The following is a 27017-nucleotide window of genomic DNA, read 5'->3' as shown; positions in this document are numbered from 1 at the left end:
GTGCTCGTCTTCGCACGACACGTGCCTGGAGCAGCTGTATAGCTGTAATGAGCTGGGATTGCGTACTGAGTGACTTAGTATGCTTTTATCATACTGAGTTAAACTCAGTTGGGCCTACTACGAATGTATGTGGGTTATCCACACCGTCCATCCGTTATTACGTATCATTTTAGTGGTTGAGTACAAACTATAAGTATGCCCAAAGCTTAAGTGGAACACACCAAAGGAAATAGGGGGAATAATGACTTCCACCGTTGAAACCCTGCTAGGGCCCAAAGTGATGTTTATTTGTCATCAAACATGTTCATAAGATCACAAAGACATGGATGAAGGGAAAACACAAATATCAGCTTGATCCAAAACTTCTGTGGGCCTCAATAAATTTTCAACGGTAGAACTTCAATTCACACTGATTCCTGTGGTGAGGTCCAACTGAGATTTGGATCTATTTCATTTTTGGGCTCCAGCCATCAAATTAACTGTAAGAGAGGGATGGGCGGTGTAAGAGAAGGATGGATGTGTGTAAGAGAGAATTGACTTGTGGTGGGTGAGGTGGCATGGGATATGGGTTGCTTATCTTTATTGGTAAGAAAGGGATGGGAGAGGCATGGGTTGTGTACTTGACTAGTACTTGATTGATTGATGTGAAAGATGGTAGAGATTCTCTCGATATTTACAACACGTGACATTTTCTTAAAATAAACGCAGGCCCACAACTCTTGGCATGGGTATCACATCGACATTAGAACGATGATGACAGCGCCGTCGGTAGGGTATAAGTTTCAAGTCGAGTCGACTCAGATATACAGGACGGACACAGGGTTACGCACAAATGTTATTTATGCATCGCGGGTCGCCGGAATGTGACCGGGAGGACCGCGGGATCCTAAAGAACGGTACGGATTAGGTTATGGGCCTTACACTCTCCCGTCCTAATAAAAATTTCATCCTCGAAATTTACACTATCGCGCAACTAAACATAACTCACAAGAAAAGAGGAAACATAACATCATTATATAAAATCAGGGACAATATATAAGATACAACATATAATCAATCATTAAAGAGATGGGAATAGTGCTCTTGAATCTCGACCTCGCGCTCCCAAGACGCCTCATCAACAGAATGGTGACCCCGCTGCACCTTCACCAACGGAATGACCTTGGTCCGGAGGACCTGCTCATTCCAATTAATGATACGAACTGGCTGGTCAATGTAGGAAGCATCCTCACGGACCTTAAGAGGCTGTCAATCAATCACGGGAACAGTGCCTGACTCACACTTCCATAACATATAAATATGAAAAATATTGTGAATGCCAGAGAACTCTGATGGTAAGGCAAGCATATAGGCCACGGCGTCAACGCGCCCATTGATCTCGAAAGGTCCAATAAACCTCGGGGCGAGCTTGCCCTTCACTCCAAATCGAATCACACCCTTCATGGGCAAGACCTTAAGATACACTCTATCCCCAATAGAGAACTCCAAGGGATGATGCCTGCAATCTGCAAAACTCTTTTGTCAGCTCTAAGTTGTGCACATCCTCTGTCTGATAATATCGATATCCTCTGAGGTATGTCGCACAAGCTCGAGACTTAAGAGACACTGCTCCCCAACCTCAGTCTAATAACTCGGTGATCAGCACGGTTTGCCATATAATGCTTCAAGAGAAGCCATACCAACATTTGCCTAATAGATGTTATTGTTTACGAACTCAGCCAATCGTAATTGCTCATCCCAGCTACCTGCGAAGTCAAGCACGCAAGCTCTGAGTATATCCTCAAGGATCTAGTTGACCCTCTCGGTCTGCCCATTGGTTTGTGGATGATACGTGGTGTTAAGCTGCAAAACAAAACCCTTCGATCTTTGAAAGCTCCTCATAAAACTGAGACGTGAACCTCGGGTCTTAGTCAGAAATGATCGAAACTGGAACGCCATGCAATCTCACAATCTCCTCGATGAATAATCTAGCAAGCCAGTCCAAAGGTCAAGTCGCACGAATCGCAAGAAAGTACGTCGACTTCGTCAGACAATCTATGACAACCCAAATAGCATCATAACTGCCCTGAGTCCTCGGCAAACCCATGATAAAATAGGTGGATATGTGCTCCCACTTCCACAACGGAACACTCAACGGCTGTAATGGACTAGAGGGGTCTCTGATGATCAGTATTGACACACTGATACGTGTCACACTCGGCCACAAAACTGGCAATCTGATGCTTCATCCCTGCCTAAAAATACTGTCACCTCATATCACGGTATATCTTTGTCGAGCCAAGGTAGATAAAAAACCTTGATCGATGTGCCTCGGTCATAAGATCTCTACACAACTCTGGAATATCCAGCACACATAATCAGCTTCTAAAGCGAAGTCCACCATTAGAACCAATCTGTCAGTCTGACTGACTCTCAGATGCCGCTTCTACCCTATAACTCCGCAATGACTCATATATCTACTGAGCCTCGATCACCCTTGTGACAAGAGAGGGTTGAATCAACAGGCTCGATAACTGCACAATAGAAGACTGAAGACCGATCTCGAAGTCATATGCTGCCACATCCTCAAGCATCTTCCACTCTTGAATCATCATATGCGTCATCGGGCCCCGTGGTTGACGGCTGAGGGCATCCACCACCACGTTTGTTTTGCCTGGGTGGTACCGGATATCAAAATCATAGTCTTCTAGGACCTCCATCCAACGTCTCTACCTCATGTTTAGCTCGGACTGAGAGAATAGATACTTCAAGCTCTTATGGTCGGAGAAGAGCTCGAACCTAACCCCATAGAGATAGTACCTCCATACCTTAAGTGCAAAGATGACTATTGCTAGCCCCAAATCATATGTGGGGTAGTTCAGTTCATGGACATTGAGCTGGCGAGATGCATAAGCCACTGGCCTCCCATGCTGTATCAGGATAGCACCTAAACCCACATGCGAAGTAATGATAAATACAACAAATCCTTCACTCCCAGAGGGAAGAGTGAGGACAAGAGCGGATGTGAGGCGATCCTTTAGCTCCAAAAATGCTCACTCACAAGCGTCAATCCACACAAACCCTGCGCCCTTCCTGGTAAGTGACGCTGCGATACAGGAAAATCCCTCGATAAATTGTCGGTAATATCCCACCAAGCTAAGAAAACTATGGATCTCGAACCCGTTCATGGGCTGGCTCCACTGACGCACTACATCAATCTTCGAAGAGTCCACTCCGACACCTTCCCTTGTCACCATGTGACCAAGGAACTTCACCTCCTCCTGCCAAAACTCGCACTTCTTTGGCTTCGCATACAGTTGGTGGGCATAGAGGGTCTGCAAGGTAATCTTCAGATGCTGCGCATGCTCTTCACGGGTCCTCGAATATCTCATAATGTCGTTGATAAATACCACAACAAATTGATTGAGATACTGACGGAAGACCTCGTTCATCAACTGCATGAATACCGCGGGCGCATTGGTCAATCCGAAGGACATGACCTAGAACTCAAAATGACTATAACGTGTCCTGAAAGCTGTCTTCAAAATGTCCTCCTTTTAGACCCGAATCTGATGATAACCGGAACGCATGTCAATCTTTGAAAAGAACTGTGTACCTTGCAGCTGATCAAATAAATCATCTATCATTGGGAGCGGATACCTGTTCTTGATCGTGACCCAGTTAAGCTCGCGGTAATCCACACAAAGTCTCAATGAGCCATCCTTCTTCCTGATGAATAGTATCGGCGCCCCCTACAGCGAACTGTTTGGTCGAATGAAACCTAACTCACGCAGCTCGTCCAACTCACGCAGCTCGTCTAACTCCCGCAGCTCCATCGATGTCATACAATACGGGGCCTTCGAGATAGGCATGGTACCAAGCACAAGATCAATATGAAACTCAATATGCCGACATGGCGGTAACCCTGAAATCTTCCAAAATTTGTCAGAGAAATCACAAACAACTTGTAACTGATCAATGCTCACTGCAACGGACCCCTCTACTACACATGACATCAAATAAGATATCGACTCTCCTCTAGGCTCAACAATGAGCTGGAACCGAGGCAAGCCGGGTATATAAAATGTGACTGTCCTCGTAGAGCAGTCCAAGATGGTGTGGTACTCAGTAAGTTAATCCATGCCCAAGATAATATCGAAATCTGACATTGGTAGCACAAACAAGTCGGCAAGCAAGAAAATCTCTCCCACCAACACTGGGCAAGACGAACAGAAGCGGCCTAACACTGTAATCTTCCCTAATGGTGTCAATACGGTCAACCCCTTACTAGCATATTCTATCGACAATCCAGTCGAATGATAAAAATCCTCAGACATGAACGAGTGCGAAGCACCGAAATCAAACAAAACTCCGGTGATGCATGCAGAGACTAAAAGTATACCCTTCATGACTCATTTGGAGGACTGCGAGTCCTGCTGAGCTGTATAGAACCTAGTCTGAGCTGGCTGGGGAGGTGTCTGTCCCCTCTGAGGTCCCTTCTGTTGCTATTGCAGCTGCTATCGTGGTGGCCTATATCGTTGTCTTGGCTGCGGATGGGGCCTCTATGGTGAAGGTGGTGCGGTCGCTGCTACTGCTGTGGAGGCTGCAGAGGTACTCTCGGCTGCTGCTATTGGGGGCGGCGGCACTCATGCCTGCGGTGCCCTGTCCCACCACATCCAAAATAAGTCCCTGTGAACGGCCTTTAAGGTGGCGCTGGGGTGCCGCTAGTGTTGCTAGTGCTCCAGCGGATGGGTGGATGTTCCTCTACGGCCGCCAATGCTGATGGGAGTTACCAAAGGGGGCTGTCTCTTCCGGTCTCTCCTTTGATCACAGTCACTCTGCATGCTAGCCCACTTAGCCTCATAGATCTACGCCCACCGTACTACTGCCTCAAAAGTCGAGAGTTCATGCCCAATAACATGGCCTCATAGACTGTAACGTAAGTCGTTCTCGAAACGGTGGGCCTTCTGCTCCTCATAATCAACTAATACAGTGCAAATCTGGATAGTGCTACAAAACGAGCAGCATACTAAGCTACCGTCATATCCCCTTGCATCAGAGTCTCGAACTCTAACGCACACTGTCATCGAATGTAGTCAAGAAAATACTACCGGTCAAATCGGTTTATGAAATCCTCCCATGTCCAGACGAAATTAGGCCATGTATCACGAGTAACGGAAGTACACAAATGCTCGACCTCACCCTGAAGAAGAAATACAACTAACAAGACCCGATGTTGGGTCTCACATCCCATTGTATCAAAAATCTTCTCCACTTCGGAGCTCCATATCTCGGTTGCTGTCGGGTCTAGCTCGCCATGGAATCGTGGGGGATCGAGCTGATGGAAGTCTCGAAGAAGGGTGCTCGCACTCTCCTGTACTGCCTGGGCTTGCGTAACAGTGGGGTGCCTGCCCTGCCCCTAGAGGGCGGCTATCACGGCTTGCAACATTTTTTGTATCTAGGGGGCACTCACGGGTACGGTTGGATCCACACTGGTCTCGGGAAGAGGAGCGGTATCCTCAGGCTGGGGAGTAGGAATCTCTGGTGGTGGAGTGGGAGTCGCAGGTGATAGAATGGGAATGGCTCGGGTCACTCTCCTGGGCGATAAGTCCTATAAAATAGAACAAAGGCGCCTATCAACCTTAAGAATTCTCGAAGGAATGCACGTTAGGGAACTAAACCAGAAGATTACGTACTCGGGACCTAATTGTTCTAAGTTTATAACAGACATGTGATATTGTTCTCAGCTATTCTCAAGTTATGCTCTGATACCAACTTTTGTCACACTCCAAACTTAGAAACCGGGCTAACAAAATTCATTATCACTGAATCTGACGCTAACAGCTTCCATAGTACCCCATTTGCATTTGCATTTCCTCATGACAAGTACTATCCACCATTTCTTTTATTTATTTTATTCTCGACATCACATTTTCATTATATTGGAGACAATGTAGATTTTAAGTTGAGGGGTGCGGATAGTCATCCATATAAGTTTTTTGGTTAAATATTTAAGTTTATTTTTAAAATTTATGGAAAAAAATTTCAACATCTTCAAAATAATATGTTTATATACAAGAATATGAACATAACATTATGTGAATTCCAAATGCTAAGTTCATACTTAGTCTAAATTAATAGTAGTTAAAATTTTGATAACTGGCAATTATAGACTTGAATTCGATTTTCCAATCATTAGTTTAGAGTAGGTTGTAATTTGATGTACTAAATTCACAATACACCCTAATTAAGTGAAGAATATGATATGTGAACTAGAATAACAAATTTTGATTCAAACAAGGTTGAATGAACTAGTACCATTGACATGTTAACATAAAATTATATATATATATATATATATATATATATATATATATATATATATATATATATATATATATATATATATATATATATATTACAATGACCATAACAATTGTGCCAGTAATTCAGAGTAAGGATACCTAAGTATCCATTACTGTTACAGTTACAATTACGATACCTTAGGTTATGAAACAACCAGTGGGAATCTTCATTTAAGGATGGTTCATAATAATGAGGATATGATGATAAAAGAAGAAAAAGTATGATTGAAATAAGATAACTAGAGATTTTATATTCTTGGGATGATTGAAAGGAGTTAAAATAAGGAACGAGCATATTTTTAAAAGTTAGACTAGTGTCACTTAACACCTAAGTTTATTAGATCAGAACTATTCTAAAATTTAATTAGATCTCTGCACTTAAGGATGTAATGAATTAGGAAATTAAGGTTCTAACTAATTCAAACTTAGGACAAGTGTTGCTTGTTTTGGAATTCATATGATGAATAGAGGCATAATTGTATAAATTTTTTAGTGTTGAACTATTTTCCATATTTTTAATGTTTGTGGATAACATTTTTGAAAACCCTCAAGAGACTATAACTCATCCACTAGGGAAACTTAGGGGTCTAAATGTAATTGAGATTACCTACGAAAATGGTGTAGCTTTAATTTTTCTAGAATTAGTTTTTATTTTTATTTTTCTTCGCTTATTTTGCTCAGGATTAGCAAAATGCTAATTGGGGGTGTGTTGAGTGTCAAATATTACATATTTTCTCCCATTTATATCTTAGTTTTATGAACATGATACTACTTAATGGTATACTTTATACATATTTGTGTTGCAAGGTGAATTTGAGATCTTAGAGTAAAAAATAATGTTAAAAGCATGAATTTGATGCTCAAGAATCACTAAGTAAAAGAATGGACTCTTGGAGAATAAGATTGAAGATTTCAAGACCTTAAGAGTCAAGAAAATCAAGTGGAAAAGGAAGAGAGTGTAAAAATTAGTGCAAAAAATTAGAGGATCTGAGCTTAGATGACATCGAAACAGTTTAAATGACATCGAAGCCAGTATTCGATGATATCGAAACAGTTTAGATGACATTAAAGAATTACAGAAAAATCAAGTTTAGTCGCTGAACAAATTGGATGCAGTCTTCGATGACATCGAAGCCAGTCTTAGATAATATCAAAGGCAATTCAATGTCATCGAAGGATTTACACGAAGCCTACGCGGAGTGAGCAGTTTTGAAGTAGTTTCCAATTTTTTTCAAACCAGTTTGAAAGAGGGAGTTCCCCACTTATAAATAGATCTTCCCACAGCATTTATAAGCATCATTCAAGGCATTCCAAAGCAAGATATATGGTTTTTAAAGAATTTTATCGAGGCTTTTTAAAAAGTTTCATAGTTTTAATTTCTTTTTTTTACAAGCTTTTTATTCTTTTTTATTGTTTTTTATTTCTACAATTTAATTATGTTTTTTTAAGTTCCCTCTACCCCAAGCTAGAAGAGAAGAACATTAGTTTAATATTTTCATAGCTATGATGATTGATTGTTTTAATGATGAGAAGAATGATGTATGCATATTATCAATTGTTTAAGTTTAGTTTTTTATCCTAATGTGAGATCCATATGTTTCTATCATATGAGATCCACATTGATGGATAGGGTTACCCTGGATCAATTAGATTTCCTAGATAGGAGAGGTTCTCAATCTGCTACATTTCTTTGATTCATTATCTCATAGGATATTGAATGCTTAAAATCATTGGCGCTTGAGAATATAGATTAATGGTGTAAATCCATAATTTTTTAATCTTTTATCTCCTTTATTAAAATATTTAAACTATTTTATTTTTCGATTAGGCCGACCATAGTGCTCGAATCCTAGTTGTGTTATCCAAGTCATCATGATTTTGAAACATTAACTTATGTGTGAAACTTTAAAGCTTGGTTGTTATTTTAATTCAGTTAAATTACATCCATTCAAAGCTCCCAAAATCAAATCATCAGTTTACTTTTTATTATTTAGTTTGTCAGTATTTTATTTTCTCCTTCTCACAATTCATCTCCTTGTGGGATCAACCCAGTATTCTTGGGATATTACTTACGAATCTTTGCACTTCAAGGCAAGCAATCAACTCCTAAGGAGTGGAGACATTTGAAGCACTTTCTTCTATACTTTTCTCTATGTAGAATAAATGTAATATATAAGGATGAATTGGGGTTTTAAAGAAATACCATTTAAAGTACTTTACTACCCTATATATTCCATATGTCATGCTATATTGAAATCTTATAATCCTACCCTAACTCATATATCCAAATTGACTAAGTATCTCTACTTCCATGACCATCCACCTTTAACCCAATACCTATGCAGGTTAAGTAGAAGACCAACCATCATATTATTAAGTGCGATCAACATTTTTAATGATATATATATATATATATATATATATATATATATATATATATACACACACACAACCCCACTCCCCATAAGCACTTGAATCCATGACCTCAGTGCTGAAACATAATCCGTCTACTACTAAGCCATGGATCTGAACCATAAAAAATAAAAGTTTAATAATTAAAAATATTTGTAAAACCTTTTCAGTGTTAGTCCTAGGAGAAAATTCATATAATGAACATATGATCCTCGAGATCTAATCATAAGTTCTTATGAAACTAGTGAATTTTTATTAGATCATGTGAGCCTCGTAAAGTCAACTAAAGTATATGTTATCATGCCCTTTAATTGCTCATACTTTTTTAGGTCTAAATATTAATCAAAGTTGGTACATCCTCAACTCAATCAAAATTTAATTACAATACGTCTCTTAGTATAAAGACTTAAACTTGATTTACTAATGTAAGTTTCTAAAAAGTCTAAAGCGAGGAAGTTATTCCCATAGCACACTCACACTCCTATGTGGGGTATGATAAAGGCACACTAACTCATCATCGTATCCAATGGTAGAGATGTTCCATTCTAACTTGTCATCAATTCCATCACACACTATATAATAATGATAGTAACCACAAGTCTTTCCTATAACCTGTTGGGTAGTAATGGCACAATAGGTACTAAGATTCATGGCCCACAACTCTCACTTAGCCAATAACCTTTTTGTCTATTCTCAAATTCTAGAGGACAACCATAGGAATCTCTATTCATTAACCATGTTCACCTATATTTAAAGTACTCTCACATATTAAGAACAGTATTGTAACATGCCTCGTGATCTATGGTCAAGATCATAAATATTATTGAAAATCATCTATATCATCAACATATGAGAGTTACATTGGTTTTTCCAGGCATAACTCTAATAAGGACATAATGTTAGAAATATGAGGATGACTCAAGGAATGTTCATCAATTATTTTAGCCATTTGTTTGTTTGATAAATTATGGCCTGCTTACGGGATAGGAATGAGCTTTGGCCCCACCATCAAAAGAATGGAACTTTCTAAATTGGCAGCTTAAATCTCACACTTACTTTGTTCCATGTTGGAACATGTGGCCACATAAAGATGAGATGCCGTGTGTAGGAATGGGGTGGATTGGGTGTTACCTGTTGTCAATGTCTTAAATATGTCTCTAACAAAATTTGTTGATATCATCAATAGACCATTCAATTCCATCTAGTAGTTGTTAATGTCATCGACAGATAATGTTGTACATGAGTCGAGCTTGGCAGAGCTCGACTCAGCTCGATCAGTAGCTAACCCCAGCTCAAACTTGACTCAGCTCAGTCCTTGAGCCTATCTTGCTAGCTCGGTTCGAGTTAGTCAGCTCGGGCTAGTTCGAGCCGAGTTCAAGTCTGTTCGGCATTTTCTCAAACAGGTAAAATGAATCTTCAATTTCTCACATAATGTAAAATAATAATAATATTTCAGGGGTATTTCATCAAACACCTAAACACCAACATCAAAATCAAACACCCGGGCGAGCAGCATCAAAATCAAACAGCTGACATATCCATTTCTTCCTTGCCAACACTTCATTGAGTCATTTCATTGAACACTTAGCGAGCAGCATTCATATCAAAATAATTGAGTCACCTTGTTTATTCGATTCAAGTCGGTTCGAGTTGAGGTTTGATCCGAGTCAAGTTGAGCTCGGGTAAGCTCGAACTCAATTCAAAATTTTTTTCTAGCTCCAAAAACCAGCTAGCTTGACTTGGTCTGAATCCAATTTCGAACCGAGGTGAGTCGAGCATTTCCGAGTTGAATCGAGTGAGCTGACCGAGCTAACTCAACTCGTGTACAGCTCTACCGACAGATGCTCGATCCCATCAAGCAAAATTGAAAAAATCCTAATTAATTACTAGACAATTTTGGAGTTGTTACTCAATGGCATTGAAGGTGGCTTTTATGTCATTGACTGGTCCTCGATGATCATCAATTCCATCGAAGGTGTGCACAGAACTGCGTGAGTGCACGAGTTATTTCCTATTCCGGTTGTGGTAGTATATATACTGGGTGTAAACAGGATTAGGGTAAGGTTTTGATTCTCTAAGATGTTCCTAAGGGTTTAAGAGCATTGTTAGGGTTTTTAATGAGGTTTTTGGGGGTGTTCGAATTAGTAAGTCCATCTATCTCTTGTAATATTGCTTTCATAGTGGATTGCTTGTCACTTTGTGCCATATTTGTTTTCATGAAGTTTTTCGTCTCGTTAGTTTGAATTCAGGTTTGCTTTCGTACAATCCCCAACAAGTGGTATCAGAGCTAACATAGGGGTTTCGAGTTCGAAATTGAAATATGTTGACGAAAGGATCTAACGCCAAATATGAAATAGAGAGACCTTTTAGTTCAACAAGGATTGCAACATGCTAACCTTGGAAAGGTAAAGTGTCCTACATTTATAAATTATAAAGAATGAGATGAACTCAATGAGAGGACTACAACCTCAATTCAATTATATCTAGCGGACAATGTTTTCTATAATGTCCTGGATTAAAAAAAAAAATCGTTGCAGGAGTATGGACGAAACTTGACAGTTTGTACATTTAAAAGTCCATAGTCGTTTGTATTTTAAAAAAGTAATTCTACAATCTTAAGATAATAGAGGGATCCGATATCATCGAATATATGAACACTTTCAGTGAATTGTTTTATAAACTAACGAATGCAGAGGTTAAAATCGAAGAGAAAAATCAATCCTTAATTCTCTTGAATTCACTTCCATCTTCTTTTGATAATCTAATAGACATGTTGATCAATGGTAGGGATATCATCGATGTTGAAACTATCATCGCAACCCTTCATGAGAAGCAGTTGAGAAAAAAAGTCTGTGGCGAGGATACCTCTACAGATGTGTTGGTTACTAGGGGAAGGAATTCTAATTAGGAAAATGACAATTTTTTATTGTGGTCCAAATTGAAAGGTAAGATAAATATGAAGTGCTAGAATTGTGGGATGACAGAACAGATATTAAAAAGGATTGTCAGAATCCTAATGCTTAGAAGGGAGAAAAGTCTGATAATGCGATAAAGGAGGCCAATACAGCACAATCTAGCAAGGAGGTGGATAGTTGTGATGTCTTGACCACATCCAAATCTAGTTACCTCAGTAATGACTAGATTTTAGATTTGAAAGTTTCATACCACATGACTTCTCAAAGAGATTTGTTCACCAGTTATAATGACTATGAAGGTGGACAAGTTTTTATAGGCAATGACATTGCATGTGTAATGTAATTGGTATTGATTAAGTGTGCATCAGAATGTTCAATGAAATTGAGCATATCTTGATAGATGTGAGACACGTTCTTGACCTCAAGAAGAATCTTATCTCTCTTGGGGCATTAAAGCCACTTGGGGTGCAAGTTCACTAGTTTTGATTGGGTCCTTAAAGTATCTAGAGGGGCTCTTGTAGTGATGAAAGCGCATTGGAATAGCAATCTTTACAAGCTGGTCGGGAATACCACATCAAGTGGAGCTCCAATATTTGTAACGGAGTCTACATCAAAATGTTTATGGCATGCTCGTTTGGGCCACATGAGTGAGCACGGTATGAAGGTACTTTCTAATTGTAACTTGATTCCTATTTTTAAAAGCGTTGATTTTTATATATGTGAACATTATATATAGTAAATAATCTCAACTAATTTTTAAGATTGGAAAACATGTATGTAAAGAAGTGCTTGAGTATATGCATTCAAGGCCCGCCGCCTATTGTTTCCATTGGAGGGTCATAATTTTTGTCTCATTCATAGATAAACACTCCAGGAATGTGTGGGTTAATTTCCTGAAAAATAGATCTAATGTATTTGCCATATTCAAGGAATGAAATGCAATGGTTAATAAGCAGACATGGCAGAAACTTAAGATTCTAAAGATAGATAATTGAGGTTAATTCACTTCAAAAGAATTCAATTAGTTTTGTAAAATGGTGTGATTATAAGACATAATACAATGAGGCACATACATGATCAAAATGATGTAGCGGAACATATAAATCAGACCCTCTTACAGAGAGCCTAAAGCATGTTGAGTAATGCTAGTTTGGGCAAAGCGTTGTGGACTGAAGTCATGAATACGACCTGTTATCTGGTGAATAGGTCTTATTTGAAGCTGATAAACTGTAAAATTCTTGAAAAGTGTGGAGCAGTCATGATGTTGACTACTCAAGGTTGTGTGTATTTGGTTGCGATGCTTACTCTCATGTACAATAAGTTAAGAGAGATAAATTAAACTAAAGAGCGAAAAAACTTACATTTGTGGGATATGGTGATGATGTGACAGGGTACATACTGCATGATCAAGTCACTCAAAAAATCACTTTGAGCCGCAACATCAGATTTGATAAGGATTCCTTGTTCCGCAAGGACAAAAGTAAGGAACTAAAAAAATTCACAGTGCTCGACATTGAAATTGAAAGGAGTGATAAATAGTTTGAAGCTATGCTGCAGACAGAGGTACAGGAGCAAGTAGGGTAGCCACCTCTAAAAATAATTCACTGAGAGGTTGCAATTTGCTAATAAGATACAGGGATGATTCAAATGTTGCATTCACACTCATTACGAATGAGGATGATCCGTCTTTCTTCCAAGAAGCATTGGATGGTTCTGATGCTCAGAAGTAGATGGCGATCATGCTTGATGAGATAGACTCTCTGCATAAGAATGAGACATGGGAGGTGGTGGAGCTTCCAATGGGGTGTAAATCGATCAATTGTGAGTGGATTTATAAGAAGAAGCAGGATATATACAAAACAAGATTGGTCAGGAGAGGGTATGTGCATAAGAAGTGTGACTTCAACAAGATTTTTTCAACCGTGGTCAAGTAAGTGTCTATCATATTTGTATTGATGATGATTGTCCAATACAACCTGAAATTAGAATAGATAGATGTAAAGACTACATTCCCACATTTAGAGTTGGGGGAGTAGATTTATGTGAAGCAACCAAAAGGGTTCGAAGTAAAATGGGCTGAGAATAAAGTCTGCAGGTTGAGGATGTCATTATACAGCCTAAAATAATCGCCTAGGTAGGGGTACAAGAGGTTTGATACTTTCATGATGAGTTAGGTTTACCAAAAGTGAGTATGATCATTGTATCTATTTTGATAGTCAATTTATTTTACTAGTATTGTACATAGATGACATACTTATCGTTAGCCATATCATGTCTGAGATCGATATGTTGAAGGCTCAGTTATCAAAGACTTTTGAAATGAAAGATCTGAAGGCTACAAAGAAGATTCTCGCCATAGATATTTACAAAGACAGGTAGAGGAGCACACTACAGTAATCACACACTAAATACCTTGAGAAGGTATTGATAAAGTTCGGTAGATAAGGCAAAATTGGTTAGTATACCCTATGCTACTTACTTTAAGTTTTCTTCTAAAAAATGTCCTACTACAGATGAAGAAAAGCAGGCAATGTCTCATCTGCCCTATTCAAGCGTATTTGACAGTTTAATATATGTAATGGTATCTACAAGATTAGATATTTCACATGCAGTGCGTGTTGTGAGCAAATACATGTCTAATCTCGCCAAGCAATACTAGGAGGCAGTGAAATGGTTACTGCGGTATGTTCGAGGTACAATTGATTACGCCTTAAGTTTTGAAAATTTAGAGGATAAATTAATAGGTTATGTTGATTCAGACTACGCAAGTAATGTGGATGATAGAATGTTGACTTCCGATCACTCATTTGTTTTAATGGATGGTATGATCAATTGGATGTCGAAGTTCAGTTTATAGTGACACTTTCCACAACTGAAGATGAGTATATGGCAATGACATAAGCGTTTAAAGAATGTGTTTGGTTGAGATGAATGATAAATCAACTTGGGCGTTAGCAGGAAGTTGTGCCAGTTAATTGTGACAGCAAAAGCGCGATTAATTTGGTGAAGAAATATGTTTCTCACTCACATACTAAACATATTGATCTTTGTCATCATGTTATTCGACACGTGCTTAAGAAAATTGGCATAACTTTAGAAAAGATCCAGACAAGCGTGAATTTGGTTCACATGCTTACAAAGGTAGTTCTTACAGAGTAGTTCAAGTTTTGTGCAACAACTTCTCTAGGCTTGACAAAGGCTTAATGAAGACAAAGTGTGCATGACAAGCGATGAAAAAGTTGTGATGAAAGGCGATTAGAGATAGTGGTGGCAAGGTGCAATAGAGTATGAAGATTGAAGACATTATTAAGATCTTAAATCTGTCAATTCCATCGAGAAGTTGTTGATGCCATCGAGAAAATCCTAAAAATCCTATTTAGTTACTGGATAATTTTCGAGTTGCAACTTAATGGCATTGAAGGTGCCTTCAATGTCATCGACTTGTCCTCGATGACTATTAATTCCATCAAAGGTGTACGCAGAACTGCATAAGTGCGTGATTTATTTCCTATTTTAGTCATGGTAGTATATATACCAGATGCAATTGCAATTATGGTAAGGTTAGCATTCTCTAAAACATTTCTAAATGTTTAAGAGTATTATGAGGGTTTTCAAGGGGGTTTTTGGAGTTGTTTGGATTGGTAAGTCCATCCATCTCTTATAATATTGCTTTCATAGTTGATTACTTATCACTTTGTGTTGTGATTTTTTTCATGAGAATTATTTCACGTAAAACGTGCATGTTCTCTAAACATTTTGCTTTCGTTTGATTTCGTCTTATTAGTTTGAATTTGGATTTGCTTCTGCTCATTCCCTAACATTACCTTGGTAACAAGTTAGTATGTTTTCTTCAATGCAAGCCTCACCTTGATATATATGTTATACATTTATGCCGTCCATCAATTTTTTTCAATGCATTTTAGGGCCTGTTTGGCCGGGCGAATCCCATGGGATTAGGAGGGATGGGATGGATTTTAAGGTAATGATGGTGGTGTCAGTGGATTGGTTTAAGATCCATGGGATTGCTATATCCCGGGACAAAGTTCACTGGTTTGTTTAGCACGCCCGACATATCTCGGATTTTACCTTCCAATCCGGCCAACCAAGGGATGGGATCAATTTTAAGGTAATGATGGTGATGTTAGTGGATTGTTTTAAGATCCATGGGATTGCTTATATCTCGGGACAAGTTCACCGGGTTTATTTGGCTCGTCATGCATATCCCAAGATATTACAATCCCATCCCTCCTAATACCGTGGGATCGTGTCCAGCCAAACTGGCCCTTAGAGCATGGTCAAATAAAGTAGATTCAGATCATAACGGGACCATACAATGGGGATTAAATGGCCACCATTAAAAATTTACTGAGAGCCATGCAAGTTTCAAATCAAGCTAATATTTGTGTTCTCAAATCATTTATACCTGTGTGACCTTATAAGTATGTCAGATAAACGTTACCGTGCTCTGCCAGCACTCTAGTTACAGTGCTCCTACCTGCATGGTGACACTTGGAAAGTCCAACCAACCAACGTGAGTTATCCTTTAGGTTCATAACACGCTTCTTGGGTTAACATGTAATAATCACATTGGAATATCCTAACCATCAAATCAATAGCCTATAAAATGAAGTCTAGTATCTTTCATGAAAAATAAACCTGATGGAAGATCTGAGCCATCAATTTCCTTGAGCTCGTCATGGATTGCTTATGGTTCTAATTCATACAAAAATCAGAACCATCCCATCCTTGGCTTGGAAGAGATGGACATAAAAAAAATTCCTAACTAATGAATAAATCAGATTCTCTTATCAACGTGGTTTTCTCATTACAACCCATGAAATGCACGATGATCTGTGTCGACAGTCTGGATTGGTCGAGTGAAGTTTCCAAATTTCCTGGTACAACCAGGAGCACTATAACTTACAGTGCAGCTGAAAGTATTCGAGCATTTCTCCTTAATTTAACCAAGCTGAGAGCTATATTGCCCATTAATTCTCATGCAAGCTATTGCTCACGTGAGACCTGACGCAGAATCACCATTCCGTTTTCTTTCTTCTTTTCCCATCTTCAATCATTCTATTCTGTGACGTTTGCTAAGCTAAAACATATTGAAAGCTAAAACCATCTTCTCTAGCCGAACGTTTGTACACTGTCGCCCACCAAATGCAAAAGTTTGAATAAAGATGCAGCGCCGCATGTTGACGATTAAAACCATCCTTTCTAGCCATCCGTTTGTGGACACTGGGTACAGCACCAGATCTCTGTGGGCCCCACCATGTTGTGTGTGTCTACCATCCACTCCATACATCGTCTGTGCACCCACATGTTTTCCGTACATCTCAAAAAATTGGCCCGATAAAAAGCTCTGGTGGGCACAATAGGATTAACGATGTAAACTCAATCCTGAAACCTCTAGATTCACACGTTGTGAACCACTCGAGAGTTGGATCAGGCTGAATTTCCAAGCGTTCATCAGTCCTGATGTGAGCACCTGAAGGGCTTGGATGGCATATACACTCTACGGTGGGCCCCACACAAATATGGAAAGTTTAAATGGTTTGTTCCTGTCCTGCCCACATGAATAGTCGATCGGCGTAAGTTTAAGCTTCTTGGTCCAACACTGAGACACGGGACGCGGATTTCCTGCGAAAAGCCTTACGCAGGAAGTTCATGCGCTGTAAACTTTGGTGGGGTCCACAATACTTCTTCTGAGAAATCTACCTTGTCCATCCATCCTTTTTTTGTGATCATTTTAGAACATGGAGCCAAAATTAAACAGGATCCAAGACTTAAGTGGGCTGAAAACTTAAAGATTGAATGCCCATAGTTGAAATATTTGTAAGGCCATAGGAAGTTTTAAATCGGAATAATATTTTTATTTTCAGTTCATCTTGGTTGTAATGATGCTATGAATGGTATTTAAACATGACTGTCAACCCAGGGAAGTTTCAATGGCAGAAATTTCCCTGCTACCTTTTCCTTTAGTGCGGCCCACATGAGTTTTCTTGGATCCTTCTCGCTTTCAACCTAAATCTTAAATTTATCTCACAAAACGTATGTACGGAGTGGATTTCTCAGAAACATCACTGTGGCCGCACCTATGTTTTTAGTGCGGAACTTCCAAAGGCTTTCGCAGGAAATCCGCATCCTATGACACGCAGCACATAAAAAACGCGCCAACATGATGTATATGATCTACGGCATCTAAGCTATTAGCCCCTCACCGACAATCAGGCCAATCCACTTGTAAGATGGGTAAGATATTCGCAAAATGAACGTGGATTGTTGATCTTTCTCTTTTGATAGTCCATCTATCTCATGCACGTCTGCACCAACTTATGACTTGAGCAGCATGATTTTGGAGCTTTGAATAATCACTGTGGACCCGTTATAATGAATGGCTTAGATTCACATATGCGTTCCATATTGATGTGCATGCTGGGTGATCAACATCTCACGTGCCATTCCATAGGTATAGACTAAAAAAAGGCTCCACTCCTAAAAAGTTCGTGCGACCCACGCGTAGGAAATATATATAAATAAATAAACCGAATCTATGTCCATCGTTTATTTCCAAATAAAAAAATAAATAGAGATAAATGTCCACATCCAGACTAGAAAGGTTTGACCATCTTAGCCGTACAAGTGGGACCAACCCTAAAGATCACTTGGGAAAATAAGTAAAAACGGTCCGATCGTCAGGTGGGATAAACCGTAGAAAGGAATGGACTTATGATCGTCTGACTCAAAGTATACGTATGGCCCACCTAATGAATGGATTGATCCAATTTTCACCCTCATTGATCTTTACGGTGCAGATCAACTTTTCAAAGCTTGGATTTTCTAGACAAGTGACTGGTTCGAAAGTTCACAGACAACTTTGTATATGTAAACCTTAATAATGATGATAATAATAAAATCTCCTAAAACATTATTTTTTTTTAAAGGTCTTACTTCCAACCCTTCTAATAGGTTAGGCCCACCACGAAGATCACCTAGTGAAAAAAATTCAGCTGCATATGATGATCATGTGGGCCATAATATATAAAACAATGTATAGCCACTCATAAATAGAAAAATAATATTGGTGAAGAAATCTGTTTATCAGTCACGTATTAAACATATTGATGTTCGTCATCATTTTATCCGACAAGTGCTTGAGAAATGAAGCATGATTCTAGCAAAGAGCTACATAAGCGTGAATATGGTTGACATGCGTACGAAGGTGTTTATTATAGAGAGATTCAAGTTTTATGCAACTTTTCGAGGCTTGGCAAAGCTTTAATGAAAACAAAGTGTAAAGAGAAGCGATGATGAAGTTATAATGAAAGACGATTAGAGATAATAGTGAAAAGGAGCAATATAGAATGAAGATTGAAGACATTATTAATATCTTAAATCTGTCAATTCTATCAAGCAGTAGTCAATGTCATCAAGAAAATCTAAAAAATCTTATTTTGTTACTGAATAATTTTGGAGTTTTTACTCGATGGCATCAAAGGTGGCTTCGATGTCATCGACTGATCCTTGATAGTTATCGATTCTATCGAATGCCCACGTAGAACTGCATAAGTGCACAATTTATTTCCTACACGTGTGACCTTGTTAGTCAGTATCTCGATGACACCCAGGACCATTGCTCAAGTGGTAGACTAAGTGAATGATACCTCGTTTCAAGAAGTCTTGGCATCGATCCCTAGCGGGGGTGGCTAACACTGAAGTGTTAACAACATTGTTGTGTACTAACAAGCTAACAGAGAAAAAAATAAATAAACGGTACCGTGCTCTGCTCCTACCTGCCTGGTAACGCTTAGAAAGTCCAACCAACCAACGTGGGTTATCCTTGAGGTTCATAACACGCTTCTTGGAAGAGATGGACATAAAAAAGAATCCCAACTAATAAATAAATCAGATTCTCTTATCAGTGTGGTTTTCTCATTACAGCCCATGAAATGCACGATAATCTGAGTGGACGGTCTGGATTGGTCGAAAGAACTTTCCAAATTTCCTGATACAACCAGGATCACTATAACTTACAGTGCAGCTGAAAGTATTCGAGCATTTCTCATTAACTTAACCAAGCTGATAACTATATTGCCCATTACTTCTCATGCAAGCTATTGCTCACGTGAGACCTGACGCAGTGACGCACAATAACCATTCCGTTTTCTTTCTTCTTTTCCCATCTTCAATCAATCTATTCTATGACGTTTGCTAAGCCTACCCTCGTGTCAATGTGGCACATGTGTGTAATGTGGTCCGACCTTTAGGACAGATGGCATGTTTCTCTTGCTGAGAAAACTTCGGCTGTTTTACTCTGCTAAAACCATCCTTTCTGGCCATCCGTTTGTCTGATGATACAAATGAAAAGCTTGGATGTGGTATTTGTTTGCCACATGCGCGCATGTGTTTGCATGTTTATCGGCAGTAGTGATCTCCAACAGGTGCTGTGGACACTGGATACAGCACCAGATCTCTGTGGGCCCCACCATGTTGTGTGTGTGTCTTCCATCCACTCCATACATCATCTGTGCACCCACATGTACACCGTACAGATCAAAAAGTTAGACCGCTAAAAAGCTCTAGTGGGCCACAATAGGATGAACGATGTAAACTCAATCCTGAAACCTCTAGATTCACACGATGTGAACCACTCGAGTTTTGGATCTGGCTGAATTTTGGAGCGTTCCTCAGTCCTGATGTGAGCACCTGAAGGGCTTGGATGGCATATGCACTCTACGGTGGTCCCCACACAAATATGGAAAGTTTAAATGGCTTGTCCCTGTCCTCGTTGTTCGGGATGGTGTGGCCCACATGAGTCGTCGATCGGCGTAAGTTTTAGCTTCTTGGTCCAACACTGTGAATGCAGTGTCACACGGGACGGGATTTCCTGCGAAAAGCCTTTTGCAGGAAGTTCTGGAAACTTTGGTAGGATCCACCATACTTCTTGTGAGAAACCCACCCTGTCCATCCGTTTTTTGGGATCATTTTAGAACATGGAGCCAAAATTGAACAGGATCCGAGACTTAAGTGGGCTGAAAACTTAAGGATTGAATGTTCATAGTTAAAATATTTGTAGGGCCATTGAAGTTTTAAATCGGGATGATATTTTTGTTTTCTGAGATGCTATGAATGGTATGGATGTAATTTAGACATGGCTGTCAACTCAGGGAAGTTTCAATGGTAGAAATTGAAACTACCCACCTTTTCCTTTAGTGTGGCCCACGTGTGTCTTCTACGATGCTTCTCATTTTAAAAACGTATGTACGGAGTGGATTTCTCAGAAACATCACCGTGGCCGCACTTAAGTTTTCGGTGCAGAACTTCCAGAGGCTTTGGCAGCAAATCCTCATCCTACGACACGCAGCACATAAAAAACACACGCCAACATGACATATATCTATGGCATCTAAGCTATTAGCCCCCACCCGATAATCAGGCCCATCCACTTATAAGACGGGTAAGATATCCGCAAAATGAACGTGGATTGTTGATCATTCTCTTTTAATCGTCCATCTTTCTTATGCACGTCTGGACCAACTAATGACTTGAGCAGCATGATTTTGGGGCTTTGAATAATCACCGTTGGCCCGATATAATGAATGGCTTAGATTCACACATGCGTTCCATATTGATGTCCATGCTGCGAGGTCAACATCTCACGTGCCATTTCCTAGGTATAGACTAAAAAGAGGCTCCACTGCTAAAAAGTTCGTGCGACCCACGCGTAGGAAATATATATATAAATAAATAAAACGAATCTATGTCCATTGTTTATTTCCAAATAAAAAAATAAATAGAGACAAATGTTCCCATCCAGACTATAAAGGTGTGACCATCTTAGCCATACAAGTGGGACCAACCGTAAAGATCACTTGGGAAAATAAGTAAAAACGGTCCGATCGTCAGGTGGGATAAACCGTAGAAAGGAATGGACTTATGATTGTCTGACTCAAAGTATACGTATGGCCCACCTAATGAATGGATTAATCCAATTTTCACCCTCAGTGATCTTTACGGTGCAGATCAACTTTTCAAAGCTTGGATTTTCTAGACAAGTAACTGGTTCGAAAGTTCACAGACAACTTTGTATATGGAAGCCTTAATAATAATGATAATAAAATATCTTAAAACATTATTTTATTTAGAAGGTCTCACATCCAACCCTTCTAATAGGTTAGGCCCACCACGAAGATCACTAGTAGAAAAAATCAGCTGCATATGATGATCATGTGGGCCACAATATATAAAACAATGTATAGCCACTCATAAAGAGAAAAATAAAAGTGGCCCCACCCAATCAGTGGATGTAGATTTTTTTTGTATAAGGTAGATCTGGTGGTGTCGCCAACATATTCTACGGGTTTGCATGCACATGAAAGGCAGGAAGCTAACCGCTGGGTGGATAATAACTTGTGGTCCCACCCGTTGGACATGAGACCATTATTTTATTTAACCCCCCTTATTTTCTTTTTCTTTTTCTTTTTAATTACTCATGAGGTATGGACAGTACACTCGGCTCAAAGCCCAAACACGCCTTGCCATCGTGGTGTAGCTCCATTAATATCGTTGGGATAAGCATCTCTCGGAATTTTTGGGATTTGTATTTTATATATGTATTTAAATTCATATTTTTTTATTAGGATTAGGATATCATGTTTGAATATAATTCTAATTCTACATATGTAATAATATACATACAAAAGAATTCATCTTAGCGCAAGTTTTCATGATATTTATTGCATGAGCTTGCATATGTTTGAAAACAGGCACATTTTGACCGTAGGGTAAAACTCAACATTTGCTACATGCTTTCAAGACGAGCTATCATCATAATGCATATATTTTATCCCTTTTATTTGTTTATTTTTTTCATGTAATTGTAGGCATGAGACTTAAAATGATATAGATCCAAAGCTCAAATGAACCACATTATTAAAAACAATGGATAGCAACTTTTTAAGAGTTATAAAAGTTTTTCATCAAGTTGATATTTACGTTTTCTCTTGATCCATGTCTAGTGGCTTTACGAACAGATTGGATGTCAAACAAACATGATAGTGCTACATACGTTTCTACAGTGGGGGACCATCTGCATTGCTTTGAATCTTTTTGGGCTTGTGCCTGAAAATGGATAAAACACATATATCTTGGTGGGGTTGCGACAATTTTGGCAAGTTGAGACACTAAAGCGTCTGTCCATGATGTGTACGTGACCCTTAAGAAAATCTAAAGTATTTTATTATACATTTGCATTTTTTCACGGTGCATTACAACAAAACCAACAGGCCCTAAAACAGGAATGATCACATACGTTGAAACATTCGTGAATCCTCATTTGGCCGAGATTTGTTGCAGCCTAGTAAGACGGATACATACGTGTATAGTATGCTTGTATACACAATAGTATATAAGTAAGATTATATATATGGAAATGGTTCTATGCTGTTGAGCTTGTGGGAACTTCCCATGAGGTCAAGCTGTGTGGGCCCTACTGTGATGCGTGTCGAACATCAACACCGTGCATTTGATAGGTCCCCTTTAAATTATGAGATATCCCATAAATCAGCCGTATACAGAACTCAGGAGGGTCATACCATCTAAAATCATGTGAAGACATGACTAAAACATATAAAATCACTTGGTGGGCCCACCTAAAATTTGTATGCATCTGAAACTTGCTCTAACCCCTCATCCAAGTGGGACACATGTAATGGATGGGCTGGATTTGTGAACCACATCTTAGTGAACCCAACAAATGATTATGAATGTTTTAATGGGAGGGTAACCTCTCTCAACTTTTGTATATGGTGTTGCCCACCCAAGTCATGGATTGACTTGATTTTTAAGTTTGTGTCCCAACATGGGATGGTGCATCTAACTGATGGGGTAGATGTTCGACACGCATCATGATGGGACTCACACAGCTCAACCTTAGGGGAAGTTCCCATGAGCTCGACGGCATAGAAGCGTTATATATATATATATATATATATATATATATACTACATACAAACTTTCTTGAGAACTCATCATATCTAATGAGTCTTGCAAATCTGAACGGTCCACATGAAGCAGAACCTCATGAAACCCCCTGGTACGAATTTTTACTTTGATCCAAAACTTAGGTGGGCCATGAAAAATGCAAGCAGTTTCTTCCCTTGATTTGAATTTCTCTTATGACAATCGTACAAAGGTGATTGAGACGTAAAACATAAATCAGATGCTAGAGAATGAGGCCCGATTGCCGGATGAATCCCAAGATCAATGGTCGTATTTAACGATCTCTCTCTCTCTCTCTCTCTCACTTTTGGAGAACTCACCATACGTAATGTGAGTCCAAAATCTGAACGGTCCATGTGATGCAGCATCCTATGAAACCCTCCAGGGCTGAAATTTTACTTTAATTCAAAACTTTGATACGATATAAAATAAGAAAACAGTTTCCTCCCTTGATTTGCATCTTTCCTTTCTATAGCCCACCATAGTTTTAAATCAGGGTAAAAATTGATCCCTTAGAGTTTCATGGGATTCTGCATCACATAGACTGTTTGGATTAAATGCCCATGACACATGTGCAAAGGTGCGCAAGTGCATAGGTGTGTAGGTGAGCATATATATATATATATATATATATATATATATATATATATATATATAGAGAGAGAGAGAGAGAGAGAGAGAGAGAGGGTCCATGTGATGCGGAATCCCATGAAACCCCAACGGACAAAGTTTTACCATGATCTAAAATTCTGGTGGGCCATAGAAAAGAGAAATGAAAATCAAAAGAAGAAACTATTTTCATTTTTCATAGCCGACCAAAGTTTTGGATCAAAGTAAAAATTGAGCCAGCGTGTTTCATAAGGTGCTGCTTCATGTGGACCATTCAAATTTTGAATTCAAATCACATGTGATGGGTTCTCAAAAAAGTTCGCACCAATTCCGTGCAAATTGGTGTGCAAGTGGGTGTTCCTATATATATATATATAACATCAAATGATGTTAAATCTAAAGAAAATAATAACATTTATTCAAAAATAAAATAAATTCTTTTTATAAAATTTTCACCTTAATAAATCTTATCATAGTTTAGGCCGGCATTACATGTGAAACCTCACGTCCATTGATGAGCCAATCCAAAACTACTCAAGTAGACCAAACCATAAAGAATGATGTAACATTACACGCCTAAAATCTCTAAATGCATGTGGCATGGCCAGGATATAAAGAATGGCAATTTTGTGTGGTCCCTTCATCCTAGTGGGGCGCAGATCGATTGATGAATGTATTGGATGACACCTAGATCCCATGACAAGTCCCATTCACAGGCTCAAAGTTCTCATATCGAGCATGTGTTGTGCTCCAACCGAAGCTCCACGTGTAAGGGAAACTCGCATACGCTTGGAATGTACCCTACCATTCCTAATTTTCTAAAACTCTTTAAATTATTTAATCTTAAAATATATGAATGGGTTACAAAAAGCAGAATCACGTTTGTTTTTGCGTGCTCCCCACTTAAGTGATTCTGGATTTATTTAAATTCTTCCATTGCATTTTATTTTAATGTGGGAGGGTGTTTCAGTGATCCAACCGTTCATACGAATTCTGACAATGTGAATGGGGTGATGCCACTGAAATCTTCCAGATTTTCCGAAATCTGTACGTTGGATATTCGACATTTTATCATTTCAATAAGAGCTGTTATTGTATGTTTTTTTGTCTCCTATTTTTTGGCCCATGTATCTAAGGTCTGGGATCTATCAATCTAGAATCTAAGATCTCTCTCATCTCTAGTGTGTTCCACCAGATTAATGGTTTGGATTAGCAGATTATAGGACCTACACGAACAAAATTGCAGGTCATCAAACCATAGGTGTATCTTAGCTGGAAACTGTACATTTCCATGTATCACGTTGGAATACATATATGATTAGATTTTCATATTATAAGAAGGAAAATTACAGAAGAAACCTTCCCATTCCGAATCCAACGAAATCAACCCAACAACTCCAATTCTTATACTATATTTTGGACCAAGCACTTCCAATCTCAGTGGGAGGAACTGTTCATCTGGTGGGCCCACTTTGATAGATTGGCACGGTGGGGCCCACCTTGCCTGCAAAATAGACGTGAAATACTGAAAACGCCACTTCTCATATTTAAATCTCCATCAATATCAATTCAGATAATGCGTGTTGTGACAACGCGATGGTTGAGGGACAGCACTGCGACTCTAGATAGGGCTGTCAGCGGGTGGCTCTGGTGGAAAAATGTGTTGGAAATGCTGAAAAATAAAAATAAAATAGCATTAATTATTTTCGTTTCATAAAATTTACATTGTTCTTATAAGACAAGCCTGTCAGGATCCTACGTTCAACAATCACGATGGGTTCACTTCGGAACAATTCAACATATCCTGTAATGGATATGTTATATGGAGGATTCAATGGATGAGGAAAGATGTGTTTGAGTTGATTGGAATTTGGAAAAGAATGGTCTAATTCATATAGGCACCAGTGTGTAATGCAACTCGAGCGTTTTAATCTTCAAAGCTCTAAGTAAGAATACTAGACACATCTCCACATATAAATCATTAATTTTCTTTATTCATTTCTAATGTGGGATAAAAGCACACACCAATACTTTTTATTTAAAAATTTTCAAAAAATGTTTTAGTGGCAAAATAAAAATTCCAAAATTTTTTAATTTATTTTTTTTCCAAAACCACAAATTTCAACACATTCGAGTTCTATCCAAGCCCAGCCCACATAGTAAATCCAACAGCCAATCCCAGCCCATTCCTGGGGTGGCCCACAAAAGGCCCACCAACTTTTTTGCATTTGGCCCGTGGATGGGGTTGTCAATGGGATGGGCTTGGGTAGTTCTCAGCCCGAATTTGAATTGCTCGGGCGGGTTGCTAGGCCCGAGACTATTTAAAATTTTAATTTTCAGGCTCGAGACACTCCTACCTTTCATGCATGGGGAGGGGATTAGGTGCGGCCCCCGCCACACCCAACGGACGCGGATTCGGTACTACCCCACTAGGATCTGGGTAGAGAGGGACGGTCCTGGCAGGGACTCTATAGGGCCTCAGCTTGAATGGCCGATTCGAACTGAGCCAAGCTAATTATTTGAAGCTCAAGTTGAGTTCAAGCCAAGTTCGACCAGGATGCATTTCAACTCGAGCTCGACTCGGCTCAATTAATAAATACATTAAATATTATATATTATATATATTGTATATAATATATATATTATATTAATATAAGTTTTCAGTTTTAACTTTAAAAAAAAAAAAAAAAAAAAAAAAAAAACAAACCTAGAGTCTCTACTCGACCGTACGCAC

This window comes from Magnolia sinica, chromosome 4 (genome assembly GCF_029962835.1).
Source record: "Magnolia sinica isolate HGM2019 chromosome 4, MsV1, whole genome shotgun sequence".
NCBI lineage: Eukaryota > Viridiplantae > Streptophyta > Magnoliopsida > Magnoliales > Magnoliaceae > Magnolia > Magnolia sinica.
Note: the sequence above shows the minus strand (reverse complement) of the source record.